Raw genomic sequence first — 16,804 nt, 5'->3', positions numbered from 1 at the left:
TGGCCTTAGGATTTCAACTGGAGCAAGTTTTACCTCCTTTCTTATGCCTTGCCCCACATCACTAATATACTTTGGCTTAGTTGGTTGTTCCACTTCCGCACCCGTTTTTTCTGAACCTCCCAACTCCAAAGGAACCACTGAAGATTCATCAACCATCTCCTAATCCATTTCAACCACATCAGTATGAGAGGATGCTCCCAATCCCGGACTAGATAACATCTTACCGCTCCTAGTGGTAATAGCCATAAACAATCCATCAATCCTTGGATTCTGAACTATATCACTTGGTAGAGTCCCATTCTGTCTTTGGTTGAATGCTGCAGATAATTGGCTCATCTACTGCTCCAGTTGTTTAATAGTAGTTGAGTATAAATTTACTAGTTGACTCATGGAAGATATGTCACTCTTCATTGTAGTTACCCCAGAATTAGTCGCCTTAACTCCCTTTAATAGTTTCTCCATCATGTCCTCTATGGATATTTTGCCTGAACTGGTGGCAGCATTATCACGGCTTTCAGGAGGTACATACAGTCCACTCCTGTCACTTTTATTCTTCTAATCTCCTTGATGGTTCCAACCTTGGTTTTCTTGACCACTGGTTCGAAAACCCCCTGGTTATGCAAGTAGTTAGCCTCTTCTTCGGTGTTTGATTCAGCTCTCTTTCCATGGGACCTCATAACTTTTACCTTTTCTACATACCCTGATAGCAAATATTTTGTGAGCAGATCCATCTAGATTTTTATGTGATCCATATCCTAATCACGCTCCTCTTTTCTTCTATGCTGCTCTACTGATATTACACTAGACCCTGTATTACTTTCTACCACAGAATCTTTGGTATGCCAAGCTCTACTTTTCTTAGTCATTCTTTCTAACATGTCCGTAGCCTCAGTAAAGGTGAGCTCTATAAAAGCTCCTCCTGCAGTATTATCCACTATTGGCTTTGTAAGTGATTTCAAAGCTCTATAGAATGTTTCCATTAAGTTTTCATCAGTCATCTTATAGTTTGGGCATTGAGTCAACTTCTTTTTAAACCTCTTCCAAGTCTCATGCAAAGCTTCATTAGCCAATTTTCAAAAATTATTGATCTCATCTCTCAACTATAACATTCTGGAGGGCGGAAAGAACCTTTCTAGGAAAGCTCTTTTCAATTGCCTCTATTTTGTTATAGAATCAGGAGTCAACTCATTCAACCATATAGTTGCCTCTAGAGACAGAGACAGTGGTAATAATTTCAAACAAATCGCATTTTTTCCCACTCTATGATTATCAAACGACTTACAAATATTGATGAAATTCACCAAATATAGATTTAGATCATCACCATGTAATCCACCAAAGAGTTCTTTCAAATTCAGTATCTGGATTATAGTACTGGTGATGTTGAATTTCACCCCAAGAGCTAGTAGTGGTAGAATAATTTCCCCTGTAGCTCCAGGTCCATCTAAATCGTCCTCATCATTGTCAATATCAAACTGCACAACTAGCGGTCTAGTCTTCCTCTGACTAACTTTGGGCTTTACGAATTCAAACATGATTCATGCTTACAGAGAAACATATTGTATTTAATAACATAATCCTAGTGTTTCTTAACCATCAAGGACTAATTCACTTTAGTTCTCCCGAATCAAAAGTGTTTACAAAAACAATACAAAATCTCCAAGTAGTTAATCTTGTTAAGGCATTAACATATGAAATAGGGGTTGGAAATCCTATTTTCTTATCACTACTCTCTTTTCCAAACCTCAACCTTTCTATCGAACAAGTTGAGTTTTAAGGCAGATCCTCTATGTTTGCAACCACGAGAATTCAAGATAAACAAAGAGAGTATGATATAAGCAGATCAATACATGATGAATTCAAAAACCCAAAGTAATAGATTGTATGTTACAAGGCTTCCATAACCCTAACTAATAAACTTAGCTACTCATGAATAAAATGAGAATCACAATAGAAATATTCATCATACCAAAAAGTAAACACAATCTTGGCGGAGAAGATGAAGTAGTGTTTCTCCCTTGGTGCTAAGCCTCCACTCCCAGTGAAAAATTAATACAAAATAATGAATAATGATAAAAAATTCAGCATCAAGTCTTTTTAATAATCTTTTCCCTCATAATTTCCTTCTAAGTCCCTGAACTAATTATAAATGATAAATTAGTCTTGGACATAGTTTCTAGGCGCCATATTTGGTCCAACAAGCTACTTTTTCTCTTGTGTGATTTTTCATCCGCAATCCGTAGTCCCATCATATCTCTATCTGCCTAATTAACACCTGAAATCATGCTAATCACATAGGTTAGCTCAATTACATCAAAGTAGAGTAAAAACATAAGAAACTAGGCATTTTGTTCTCAAAACTTAGCTAACATATAAGTAAGTTATGGAGCTTAGGATTATAATTACACCCAAGATCATCACTTGAGAAGTGAATAAGTCACTTGAAAACGTTTAAGTGTAGTTACTTGAAATGTGAACTTTTTATTTTGAATTTAGTTTTGTTTGGTAATTTGGGAAGTGACTTAGTGACTTGAAAATGTTTAGATGTAGGTACTTGAAATGTGAACTTTTCATTTTAAATTTAGTTTAGTTTGGTAGCTTGTGAAACAACTTAGTGACTTAAAAATGTTTAGGTGTAGGTACTTGAAATGTGAACTTTTCATTTTGAATTTAGTTTAGTTTGGTAACTTGTGAAGTGACTTAGTGACTTGAAAATGTTTAGGTGTAGGTACTTGAAATGTGAACTTTTCATTGTGAATTTAGTAAAGGTTGGTAACTTGTGAAGTGAATTAGTGACTTGAAAATATTGAAGAGTAGGTACTTGAAAAGTGAACTCGTGTTTTGATTTTAGTTAAGTGTGGTCACTTGAGAAGTGAATAAGTGACTTGAAAATATTTAAGTGTAGGTACTTAAAACGTAAACTTGTGTTTTGAATTTAGTTAAGTGTGTTCACTTGAGAAGTGAATAAGTGACTTGAAAATGTTTAAGTGTAGGTACTTGAAATGTGAACTTTTCATTTCAAATTTAGTTTAGTTTGGTAACTTGTGAAGTGAATTAGTGACTTGAAAATATTTAGGTGTAGGTACTTGAAATGTGAACTTTTTATTTTGAATTTAGTTTAGTTTGGTAACTTGTGAAGTGACTTAGTGACTTGAAAATGTTTAGGTGTAGGTACTTGAAATGTGAACTTTTCATTTTGAATTTCGTTTAGTTTGGTAACTTGTGAAGTGACTTAGTTGCTTGAAAATATTTAGGTGTAGATACTTGAAATGTGAACTTTTCATTTTGAATTTATTAAATGTTGGTAACTTGTGAAGTGAATTAGTGACTTGAAAATGTTGAAATGTAGGTACTTGAAATGTGAACTTTTTATTTTGAATTTTGTTTAGTTTGGTAACTTGTGAAATGAATTAGTGACTTAAAAATGTTTAAGTGTATGTACTTGAATTATGATTTAATGACTTTTGCTTTGAATTTAGGTACTTGAAATGTGAACTTGCGTTTTGATTTTAGTAAAGTGTGGTCACTTTAGAAGTGAATTAGTGACTTAAAAATATTTAAGTGTAGGTATTTGAAATGTGAACTTTTCATTTTGAATTAAGTTTAGTTTGGTAACTTGTGAAGTGATTAGTGACTTGAAAATGTTTAAGTGTAGGTACTTGAAATGTGAACTTTTGTGACTTGAACTAATTACTTGAATGCGATTGATTGAGTAGATGGAACCTGATTATAGTTGGATATATCAATTAAATAATGAAAATAGAATGGGTGAGGCTGAGAATGAGAATGAGGGTAATGATTCGTAGTTTTTAGTCTTTTGCATATTTTGTAGTTTGGATTTGGAACCTCAATAAATTTTGTAAATAATTTGATTTTTAATGTTTGTATTTGTATGGTGGTTGATTGTATATTAAATTTTGATTGGTGGACTGTATTGTATAACAGATTTGATGGAATGTAGCATAGCTATATGCTGTTATTTTTTACAAAATTACCAGAAAAACCGATCACATGTGGTCACTATTCTGAAAAATTTTCAAAAAACCCACCACTTATGGTCGGTTTATAAGAAAAATTCCAGAATAGCGATCACATGTGGTCGGTTTTTCTGAAAACTTTTACAAATAATCGACCACATATGGTTACTATTCTGGAATTTTTTTTTAAAAACTGACCACATGTGGTCGGTTTACTATACTTAATTAAAAATAATTTTATTAAATAAATTAATAAATAAAAAACCGGCCACATGTGGTCTCTATTGTTTAAATTAATTAATTAATTTATTTACAAAAGCAACCACGTTTGGTCCCTTTTGTTAAAATTAATTAAATAGTTTAAATACAAAACCGACCACATGTGGTTGATTTTTTTTGAAAATTTATTTTTATTAAATTTATAAAAGCTACCATGGGTGGTCGCTTTTGTTTATTTTTTTTAAATAATATTAAATTTTAAATATATATATATATATATATATATTTTATTTTTTAAAAAAAAAACCGACAACATGTGGAAAGCTACCACTAGTTTTCTGATCACACATTTTGGTTAATTTTGTGGTCAAAAAAGCAGAACAACCTGCCACATGTGGTCGATTTTCCTGTTTTTCCCAGTAGTGTTCAGCTCGACCATCTTTGTAACTAAGATTCACATCTTCAAGTATTATTCCAGTACATGGATTCATTTTACTACAATCTAATTCACTGCAACTTCTGTAGCCAATGTTCCATGAATGTCTTCATACATTATATCTCTTATCTTTACGCCCGAGCCCTGAAACAAAGAAAATTAATAATTTAATTAATTAGATTAAGATTAGGAACATGATCTAATGTTATAATTATATTGTGACAATTTATTAACTTGATCAATCAATACCTAATTAGGGTAGTAATTTTGATCTATGATGATTGGATTTTGAACATTAGCCATAAGAATATGCTGAAAGAGAACACCTCTAACAAAGCCACTGCTCGGTCTTGCCCAAGTTTAATTTTCACCCTCACACCATTTTCTGTTCCATTATAGGTCACAGTTTTAACTGTCATGTTTTGAACTCCATGCTCTTGTGGTTCCCAACCCAAGCTTCCAATGCTACATCAACATCGAGTTTCGGACATACATTTTAGTCAAAAAATAAATTAGTAAAATTTAAAATAAATTAAGTAGATAGATATTATTAGACATATTGTGTTCCAAACCTAATTCCATGGCTAGGGCCACAAGCAATGTCTTCGATCCATAAGTTAGAATTTTCAGGTCCAATTGAGATGCAATCATCTTCGATACCAATATGTGAGTTCATAATGCTCCCTCCTGATGATGATTGTTGTTGGATATTTCATATCATGGGTCTCCATGTGAACCAACCCGATGTGACCCGTTTTCTCATTTATCTAAAAAATAGAATCAAAGAAAAATTTTGAATTTTGGGGGGAACAATTACAAAAGAGAAACTGTCCCATACCCCTTATATTTTGAATTTTCTTCTTCAGCAAAATGTATAACAAAAATAGAAACACAGAGAAAAAGATTGCATCAACAAAAACACTAAATTGTAAGCATTTTGTTTGTGGATTTACATTCCCTATCCAAAAGAAATGAAATTGACTTGGAGCGATTCTTTCGGTGGCAAAATTATCTTCTCCACTGCAACAGAAAAAGGTAAACACTAATTTTCTCTGAATTTTTCTTTCAACGGCATCAGATAATAGGTTGAATTGTCCCGTTTTAATGTTATTTCTCGAGTTAAGTTTGTAAAGACTCATAAATTACTTGTAAGAATTTGGTCTCCAGTCAGATGCGCCGCCGATCTCGGGTTAGATGCGCCACCGTTCTCTGGTCAGACGCGCCGTTAGTCCATTCAGGCACTGCTTATCCAGTCAGACTGATGGTGGTTGTTGGTCGCCTATTAAGGCGTCACCAGACCCATTTTCGATGACGATTTCGCCGATGATGGTGGATCCGATGGTGAAAAGTGAATATATGGGTTTGAAATGGATAAGTCCGACGAGGGATGGATGATTCCGACAGAAATTTGTTTCTTGTCGGAATCTAAAATCAGACGTGCTGCTGTTGCATTTTCAAATCCGGCAGATAATTTTTTTCGACTTCTTCTTCGTTTTAAGGATCCCATATATGATTTTTTTCTTTTTCTGACAAGAGTGGTGTTGTTGATTTAAGAAAAAGGGTAAAAGATATGTGCAGAAGATTGTTTCTGTGAAAAAGATAATGAAGAAGAACCCACTTTTTAAGGCACTACTTTAATATTGTTGTTGTTTTGAAAAAACGTGTCTTTGGTGCCTTTGGTCAAATTATTTTTTTTAAATATTAAATTAAAAGGGAAAAGGGTAGAAAATGTTACATTACTACTACTGTATATTTTTTTTTATATATACAGATCTTTTTCATGTTACTTCATGAATAGTAATAGATTTTCTTTTAATGTAATAAAAAATGACTATTAATATTTTTCGTGATATAAGTGGTTGAATTAGACTTGATATTTTTTTTTGCCTTAATAAGTCCATAATAATTTTAACAGATTTTGTCTCTCACGATGAATTGTGACATAAGTTTCACATTGAGTGGTGAAACCATTCTCATTGTTTCTTGGTTCTTATTTCAGAAATGGCTGAACGGGGACAAACTCGAATCACTCCAAGTGGGAGTTCTGGATGTCGAGTAAAGAAACAAAGTGGAAGAGCACGTCGTCAAAGGGCATGTTTTTGAGGTCATGAGATCATACGAAATGGTGTCCACAGGACGACACAAAATCTGTTACGAAATGAAAGGGCTATATGAAGGGAAAAAGAAAAGAAATGTAAAGAGTTTAAGTCTTTTAAGATGTCACCTAACATTAGTTTTGTTGGTTTTATACATCTGTTTGAAATGAAACATGTAGAACTAAAAAACTATGTAGAAATCTCGGATTAGAGAGCATTAGCTATTTTAGCAAATTCTCTCTGTGACCTTTGGGGCGAGAGATTAATTGATGTTTACCACGAGATTTGGCCTAGAGAGCCTTTTTGGGTGTACATAAGTCGTCTAGAATATTTGTGGAATGACTTTTATTTTTAAATTGACTTGTAACATGAAGTTATTTATTAACTTTATATTATATATATATATATATATATATATATATATATATATATTAAGTTGTTTATATATATATATATATATATTAAGTTGTTTATCTCTTTTTTCCGTGAATTTCAATCATTTATTTGAGTTTAAAATTACTTAATTGAAAGCTATCATCCTAATACACATTAAGAAATTAATTTCTAATTTTGGTCAAGTGTTTAGTTCATATATCATGGTTGGATTCTTAAGTGTCCTTTCGATTTTACACTAAACATGAAACCTTTAGGTGAAGTGATTCATTTAAATGTGTAATTTTCATGCATAATTGATAAAACACTTGCGTAATTGTCTCCTAATAATAGACATGGCATCAAAAAGCGTAATTGCTGACTTGAACAAAGGAGAAAAACTAAATGGTGACAATTACGACATTTGGAGTCGTAAAATATGGTATGTACTGGAAGAGCAAAACGCTCTTGAAGGTATTAACCATGACTTATGTCTACCAGAAGAGGGTAACACTGAACAACACAGAAAAGACCTTGAAGTTTATAAGGCTTGGAAAAAGGTTGATTCCCTTGCACATGGAATCATTGTAAGTTATGTGGTTGATGACCTCATACATGAGTGGGAGGAATTTCCTACTGCCAATGCCATCTGGGCATACTTGCGAGGAACATATGGGGGTACTTCTGTCACCCGCCTGAGACAGCTGACTATCAAGTTTGACACTTATAAGAAGCATCATGATCAGAACATCAAACAACACCTTAGGGTGATGTTGAATATAATAGCTCAACTCAAAAGTGTTGGTTACGTTCTTTCGGATGAGCAGCAGGTACAAAAAGTGATCCGATCACTTCCCAACAGTTGGAAACACTTGAAGGTCAACTTAACCCACAATGACAACATCAAAACCTTTTCTGATATTGCCCGTTATATTAAAATTGAAGATGAGCGGCTTGGTGCTGCTAAAGCTGCTTCTAATGCCTTTATGGAAGAATCAAGTGGTAAGAACTCTTCAGGATTCAAGCATAAAAAGAAGAAAAAAAAATGGGAAGGGTAAAGAGACCGAAGAAGGACCCTCTGAGAAAAACAACAAGCCAAATTCCAAGAAGGAAAAAAGTTTTTTCAATAAGAAACACAAGAGCAAGATGAAGTGCTACAATTGCCAAAATCTGGGGCATTTTGCTCGTGAATGTCCTAAGCAGAAAAAGGTAGTATTTCAAGATGCAACTCTTAATGCTACATATGTTTCTAACACTGCTTTATTAACTTAATCTTATTCTATGTGGATTGTAGACTCAGGAGCCACCGACCATGTGAGTCGAGATCGAGAAGCGTTTGTGGAGTTCCGTCGAGTTTCACCTAGATTAAGATGGATCTATGTAGGAAATAATTCAAGACTTAAAGTCAAAGAGATTGGAACTTGTAAAGTAGATTTGCGTGGAGGACGGTCTTTAATGTTTCATGACGTCCTATATACTCTAGAAATTTAATGAAACTTCGTATCTGTGTCTGTTCTTTTAGATGTTGGTTTTCATTTGTTTTTTAGTTGTAATTTTGTAAGAATTACTCTAGATAATATTTTTTTATGGTTTTAGACATCGTTATGATCACTTTATTATTTTACATTATAATCCTTCAACTTATGACTATTATGTTGACCATTGTGTAATGTCGTGTTATTCAAGTAATAATAATGTTGGTATACTTACTTGACATGTAAGATTGGTTCATATAGGGAAAGTCCAAATGAATAGATTGGCAAAGGAAGGACATCTAGGTTCTTTCTCCAATATTGAAATGCTAACTTGTCAAAATTGCCTTCCCAAAAAAATTACACGTAAACCATTTGGGAAGGCTAAAAGAGCCAAATTCCTATTGCAATTAATCCATTCTGATATCTGTGGTCTAATAAATGTGAGGGCAAGGACTGGTGCTTCATATTTCATTACATTCATTGATAATTTCACGCTCTTTGGTTATGTCTATTTGATATCTCATAAATTCGAAGCACTTGAATGCTTCGAAAGATATATGAATGAAGTTGAGAATCAATTAGACAAAAGTATAAATTCATTAAGAATGATAGAGGATATGAATATCTGTCAAAACAGTTTGACGGACTATGTATTAAAAAAGGCATTATCAGAAAATTGACTACTCCTTACACACCTCAACAAAATGGTGTAGTCAAAAGAAGGAATAGAACATTATTGGATATGACAAGGTCCATAATGGCGCAGGAAAATTTACTAATCTCTTTCTAGGGAGATGCATTATTAACTGCGGCCTACATAATGAACAAAGTGCCTTCTAAATTAGTATCTTCTACTCCTTGTGAACTGTGGACTGGTAATAAACCAAACTTTAATGACCTACGACCTTGGAGTTATGCTGCATATATTTAAAGATCGTTTTGGTAAGTTTGGAAAACTAAGTCTAAAAGGAAAGAAATGTATCCTTATAAGATACTCAGAACACTCCAAAGGATATGTGTTCATTGGTGAATTGGAAGATGGAAGTACTACTCCTGGAAAATGATTTTTCAAAAAGGAATAAAATAAAGGAAAATGAGCCTCTTTATGAAATGTTGAATTCAGATAATCAAATAATGTCGTAGGATATGTTTGATAATTCAATTGATCAAGAAATAATTCTTGATACAAGTGGGAATCATGAATCTCAAAATCCTATTGAGGAATCTAAACTACAATTATGTAAGAGTAAAGAAAAGGTGTACTAAACGATCTTATGAGATTAAGGATTATGTTTTCTTAGTATCTCTCACAGAATTGGATGAACCTAATTCTGTGACTGACGCTTTATCAAGTCTTGAAAAAGATGAATGGATAAAAACGATGAAAGAAGAATTAGAGTCCATGAAAATCAATAAAGTTTGGGATCTAGTTGACTTTTCTTCTGGGCGTAAAGCTATTAGGAACAAATAGATTCTCAACGTTAAATACAAATCAGATGGGTCAATAGAAAGGCACAAAGTATGATTGGTGGCAAAATATTTTACTCAAGAAGCTGGAGTAGATTATGAGGAAACTTTTTCACCAGTTGTGAAATTTACCTAAATTCGCCTGCTTTTGGCTATAATTGCACATTTAGATTTAGAATTACACCAAATAGATGTAAAGACCGCTTTTCTCAATGGAGAACTAAATGAGGAAATCAACTTGGAACAACCTGTAGGTTTTGTTGTTAAAGGCCAAGAAAAAAAGGTTTGTAAATTAAACAGATTAATATATGGCCTTAAGCATTCTTCAAGGCAATGGTACCTAAGATTTCATAAGAAAGTAATTTTATTTGATTTCACCATGATCGACGAAGACCATTGCATCTATGTGAAAAAGTCCAATAAAATGTTTGTGATTCTTTCGCTTTACGTGGATGATATTTTATTGGATGGAAATAATTTGGAGTATGTAAGAACTGTTAAGTTATGGATTTCAAAGTCATTTGACATGAAAGATATAGGTGAAGAAGATTATATGTTAGGTGTTAAAATTCAAAGAGACAGTTCCAAGAAAATTTTGAGTCTATCTCAAGAAACATATATAATGAAAATTTTGGAACGTTTTCGAATGAATAGTTGCAAATCCATGGATACTCCTATATCAAGAGGTGAAACTTTAAGCCTTGAAATGTTTTCAAAGACTGAAAAAGAAAAAGAAGACATGTCCCGAGTACCATATTCCAGTGCAGTTGGGAGTTTGATGTACGCTATGATGTGTACTCGTCCTGAAATTTGTTATGCCATAAGTCTGGTTAGCAGGTATCATTCCAATCCTAGAAGAGATCATTGGAAAGAAGTAAAGAGAATTTTTCGATACCTGAAGGGAACTGCTGATTATTCACTATACTATAGTGGATCCGATTTATCCATAAGAGGTTATACAGGTGCTGATTGGCCAGATGACCGGTATGATAGAAAATCAACTTTTGGTTATGCCTTCTTGCTAAATGGTGGTGTAATTTCATGGAAAATCAAGAAACAAACCTGCACAACCTTGTCAACTATGTAATCCAAATTTGTGGCTTGTGCATCTGCAGTACAAGAAGCTATTTGGTTGAAGAGATTCTTTGAGCATTTGAACATCAAAAAGAATTCTAAGGGTCCCATGAATTTATATTGTGATAGTCAAGCGGCTATCACATATACGAAGGATCCTAAATATCACAGCAAGACCAAGCATATTGATATTAAGTATAACTTTATAAGAGACATAGTAGCAAGTGGAGAAATAAATTTACAATATATTCCTACACGAGAAATGATAGTTGATCCCTTTACTAAGGCGATATCTAGAGTCTTATTTGAGAAACATGTTATGGCTCTAGGATTGCGTAGGATATGATTATGTTTATGTATTGTAGATGACTGGATTGTAATTATCATCAATATAAGAATCTTGAATTTATGTTCAACCTCACATGCATGCGAAAATGTGTTTTATTAATATAGTGTATCGAAGAAGTCGCGAGATTGGCTTTCTCACACGAGCAATCGCCTCTTACATTGAGGAATGTGAAGAGAAAAGTTCCACCTTAAGATAACTTGTTTTTGTAAAGCCAGATGTGAGTTTCACTAAGAATATGAATTTGAAGATTATTAAAGAAAGAAACTCAGGTTAGACATTTAGAAGTGTCTAGACCTAGATCTGTACGATGTTGAATGGCTAAAAGAATAAGACATATGAGCCAATATAAGGTAAGAACATCGTATCACGTGTTTCATACCACTTGTGCTTAGCGACCAATGGGTTAATTAAAGAATGAATCCCTGCTTCTTAATTGTGTAAGACCCTAAAAGTTATTTTAAATTTTCATTGGAATACCCTTAGACCTTTAACTATTTCTTGAAGTTTCAATCGGTGTTGCTACTTTAGCATGTTACTAATAACCATGAAAGATTCGACAATGCGGTGCATGTCTAGGAAAGCAGTTGATTTGGAATAGATAGATTCGAGTTGAAAGAAAAGATGATTAAAATGAATATATTAAGTTGTTTATACAAGCCGACTATTACACTAACCATATAAGAGTCAAGTGTAATTGTGTATATAAAATTAATCATGAACTCGAGTTCACCTTTTTAAGAGGATGAGTAACTACTAAAGTAGGGAATGATGTCTAGGGTATTGTGAGTTAAGTATCTCATATTTATAGAGAATTTTTTCCACATGTGATTGGATTCCTAAATGTAGCTTATAAAACCTTAAAGGTAAAGCTCGTGATGCTCACAGGTCGCACGAACTATTTATTGTATGAATTTGTCTTGTTGATGTAGTACTAGCTCGGGTCTTGTCCACCATGTGTGAAGTGGGAGATGTTGGATATTTCGGGTCATGGGTTACCCATGTGACCCGACCCGACCCGACCCGTTTTCTCATTTATCTGAAAAAAGAAAATCAAAGAAAAATTTTGAATTTTGGGGGAACAGTTACAAAAGAGAAACTGTCCCACACATCTTATATTTTGAGTTTTCTTCTTCAGCAAAGTGTGTAACAAAAACAGAAACACAGAGAAAAAGACTGCATCAACAAAAACACTAAATTGTATGCATTTAGTTTGTGGATTTACATTCCGTTTCCAAGAGAAATGAAATTGACTTGGAGCGATTCTTTCGGTGGCAAAATCATCTTCTTCCGCTGCAATAGAAAAAGGTAAACCCTGATTTTGCTCCGAATTTTTCTTTCAATTGTACATGAATTCCATCACTATTGGGGCTATTTCCTGGAGCAGACACCTTCACTCCTTGTAGCTTCACGTTATTGCATCCATCTACCAAAATATGAAACATTTGGCTATTTTGTGCAGTTACTCCAGAGATAACGATGTTGTTTGAGTTGTAAAAGGCCAGTGCCTGCATCAAGCTTTAATGTAAAATTTAAAAATATTTTTCATGAAAATATTTAAGAACATTTTTTTGTGGAAAACTTAACACACAGTAGTTCCTTTAGGGCAATTCTTGCCGGAGGTCTTGCAAGCCCAAAGACCAGCACCTTGACCATAAAAAGTTTCATCATAGATAGAAACTTCAGTGACTTTTTCGAACTTTATCCAACTTCCGGCATTGCCAATCACATTATAATCAGAGGGGCTAAGAGAATCCCATCAATTTGGATGGTAATATCCTTGCTTTTGCACGTTTGGCCATCGAAATATGCATTTCGAATCAAGTAACTTCCACGTGGCATGTAAATAATGGCCGCGCTAGTAGAATCACAGGCTGCTCCCCATGCACTTAAAGATGCATTCGATGAATCTGTTTGGCCATTGGCTTTTGCTCTAAAATTTTGGACATTGTAAATGTTATTGGCTGCTAATGATAAGTTGAAGAATGAAATGAAAAGAAGAGGGAAAATTACTTAGGGATTAATATGTTAAGGCAAAGTTGCTAAAAAGATTTTTGAGGGATTCAAAAGCTTAATTGATCAAATGGGAGGTGATGAGGAATTAGAGTAGTTTAGAGGGATATTTATAGGTTTTGGTGGAGGGTGGGGGTGAGGGTAGGGGTGGGGGTGGGGGGTTACTTTCATGATAAATAAAAGTTCAAAAATAGTGAAATATTTTTTAATAGTTGCCTTTGTATTTCAATTAAAGTTAAGTTTTTCATCCAATTTGGACATGTTGGGATTTGGGGAAATAAGACTTCAAAATCACTATCCAAATATATATGACATGCAGCCAAAATTAACAAATTGTTGGGCACCTTATTTTAAGGAGAAAAATCAGCGTAAGAAGTTCAATTGGCTAGCTTGTTTTTCTTATATATTTGAATATTATTTACATGTTTTTTACTGGTAGCAGTGTAGTATGTGTTCTGTTGTAGCAACACTGAAAAGTTGGGGAAAAAATGTCCATAATGCTTTGTAGCCAACCTCATTACATTTTTAATGAAGATAAGGATATTTTAAATAATAGTGTATATTGTAGAAGTATATTTTGATTTAACAGAATAGTTAATTCTATTTGATAATAATTTTGTTTCTAGTCCTTTATGTAATCAATGTTTTTGATTTAACAGAACATAAATGCGGATAAGGTTAGGTAAAATAAATTTTGTGGTTTCCGCATATAATATGAATTTTAGTGCATTAGACTATCATTTGCCTTTTTTCTTTCCTTTAAGTAATCAACGTTTGGCAATAACATCACATCACATGGATGAAATAGATCAGGCGCGCGGATACTATTACAAGTTCTAATGAAATTATCCTACGTTAATTTTTGTTTATGGAAAAGGAGCTTTCTCCTTTGTGGTTCATGGAATGTTTTATGTGGTCTACGAGGAAGTATAGGCTGCTAGGTATTGAGAGCTATGCTAATTGAGCTTAACCTTTCACACGGTTAAATTGACATATATAACTTCCACATTATTACCGAATTAGGACCATGGTTTTAACTGTGCGATCATCTCTTTTTTATTTTATTTTATTAGAGAGGGCACACTTCTAGTTACTATATTTTATTATCGACGTCCTCCCACCCTTGTTCGCCTGATTCTTTATCATGGGATTCAACATGCATAATTTTTTTTTTGTAACAGGCAGTGATGAAACTCGAATTTAGGACATCTTTCTATTCTAATACCATATTTAAGTTTGTGAGCATCTCATCTAAAAATTTAAACAATTAGACATGGAGAACATACCTATTTACTTAATTATATTTCGAACGCAATTCACATTTATGATTCCAAGGAATTAATATGCTCTTATATTTTTGGTAGAAGTCATGATGTCATTAATTAGGAGAATCATTCAACATCACATTATAACGTTTGAAAATTGAACTGAGATAAGCATCGTCTCCACATTAAACATGTTAAAGAATTTATTACTACTTGTTGAAAGCTTGGAACTCAAGTATATATAGGTGGACTTTAAGATCTCTCTTGCTGCAATTGACCTAACTCTATGTTGCAAGTGGCTTCCAAATAGCAAAGTTTCACAATTCACATCATCCATCTAGCCAACCTAAAACACGGGATCCCAAAGACAAGGATACGTGAATCCATGAAATTTTCAGTAACCCCCTTTCACGTCTCTTTTATGCATGCAACTGTTAAATGTAAAAATACACTAATCTTCCGTTATGACTAGGGTCGAAAAAGAATCGAACCATAAAAATTATACGTACAAGATAATGGTCAATTGGTCATATGAAATCAACGGAACTCACTTTGTAGCTTTGATTCAAATCTTATATTTGTTTTAAGTTCATTTTTAATGAGCAGTAATTATTAAGTTATTATCCAACTCAGAGGGTTAGAATACTAAACTTATAAACATTAAATTCTGAACGTGCTTATGATAGTAACAATAATTTTCTATTCCCTTTGTTTATTAACTTTATTAACCCTTTATAAATTGTATATTAAAACGGGCTCACGCGACCAACTGTTAATAATTTGTTCATTACATATAGTTGCCTGCATGCAGAAAGTTAAGGAGACATCAAAAATAATTTGTTGCATATAATATATTTTATGCGTGCAATTCTTCCTTTTTTTGGGGGATTTTATGCTTTCTATATCTAGGAAATTCTTCAACTTGTTCAATAAAAATGTTTAGGAATGGGCCTCCACCACCACCTTATTCTAGTCCTGTATCACTACTAAAAAAAATGCGACGTGGTCGATTTTTTTCATTTTTCGACCACAAAATCGACCAAAATTTTTGATCGGAAAAGCAGCGGTAGCTTTTTAAAAACCGACCACGAGTGGTCGATTTTTTTAAAAATATATACATTCATTTTTAAAATTTGTTATTATTCTATTTAAATGAAAAAATAATTTTAGGGAAAAATAAACAGACAACAAGTGGTCGATTTTTTATAAAATTAATTTTACTAAAAACCGACCACGTATGATCGTTTTTTTTTATAAAATTAATTTTATGAATTTAATAAAAACCGACCACGTGTGGACGGTTTCTGCAAAAAAGAAAAAAAAAGTGATCGGTTTTTCTGGGAATTTAAAAAAAAAATTGAAAACCCAAATTCTGAATGCAACCAAAACAATAATATACAGCAGCAACCAAAATGAAAATACAACAACGAAAAAAAATAAATGAAAATTTTCAAAAGTGTACAACACATACAAAATACACAACAAAATTGAGTACGAAAATACTACAACAATAGTTTCGACAATTCACCTTCTAAACAAAAAGTCACTTTTAAAGTCACCAATACTTAAGCTTTTTCAACTAACAAAGGCACCAATGAAACTAATTCACTATTAGAGTCACCGGCACTTAAGCATTTTCAACAAATAAAGTCACCAACAACATCACCTTCTAAACAAAAGTTCTCTATTAAAGTCACTGACACTTAAGCATTTTCAACAATTAAAGTAACCAACAACCTCACCTTCTAAACAAAAGTTAACTTTTAAAGTCACCAAAACTTAAGCATTTTCAACTAATAAAGTCACCAACCACATTACCTCCTAAACACTAATTCACTATTAAAGTGACCAAAACTTAAGTATTTTCAACAAATAAAGTCACCAACAACATCATCTTCTAAACACTACTTCACTATTAAAGTCACCCAAACTTAAGCTTTTTCAACTAACAAAGGCACCAACGAAGCTAATTGACTATTAAAGTCACTGGCACTTAAGCATTTTCAACAAATAAAGACACCAACAACATCACCTTCTAAACACTAATTCACTATTAAAGTCACC

General features: G+C 33.1%; 1 pseudogene; it reads right to left on the bottom strand.

Annotated features, from left to right (window-relative positions):
- LOC107852334 overlaps positions 1 to 16,804 on the bottom strand; it is a 61,823-nt pseudogene that overhangs the window by 10,145 nt on the left and 34,874 nt on the right.

Source organism: Capsicum annuum, chromosome 1 (assembly GCF_002878395.1).
Source record: "Capsicum annuum cultivar UCD-10X-F1 chromosome 1, UCD10Xv1.1, whole genome shotgun sequence".
Lineage (NCBI taxonomy): Eukaryota > Viridiplantae > Streptophyta > Magnoliopsida > Solanales > Solanaceae > Capsicum > Capsicum annuum.
This window is presented reverse-complemented; position numbering and strand designations above follow the sequence as displayed.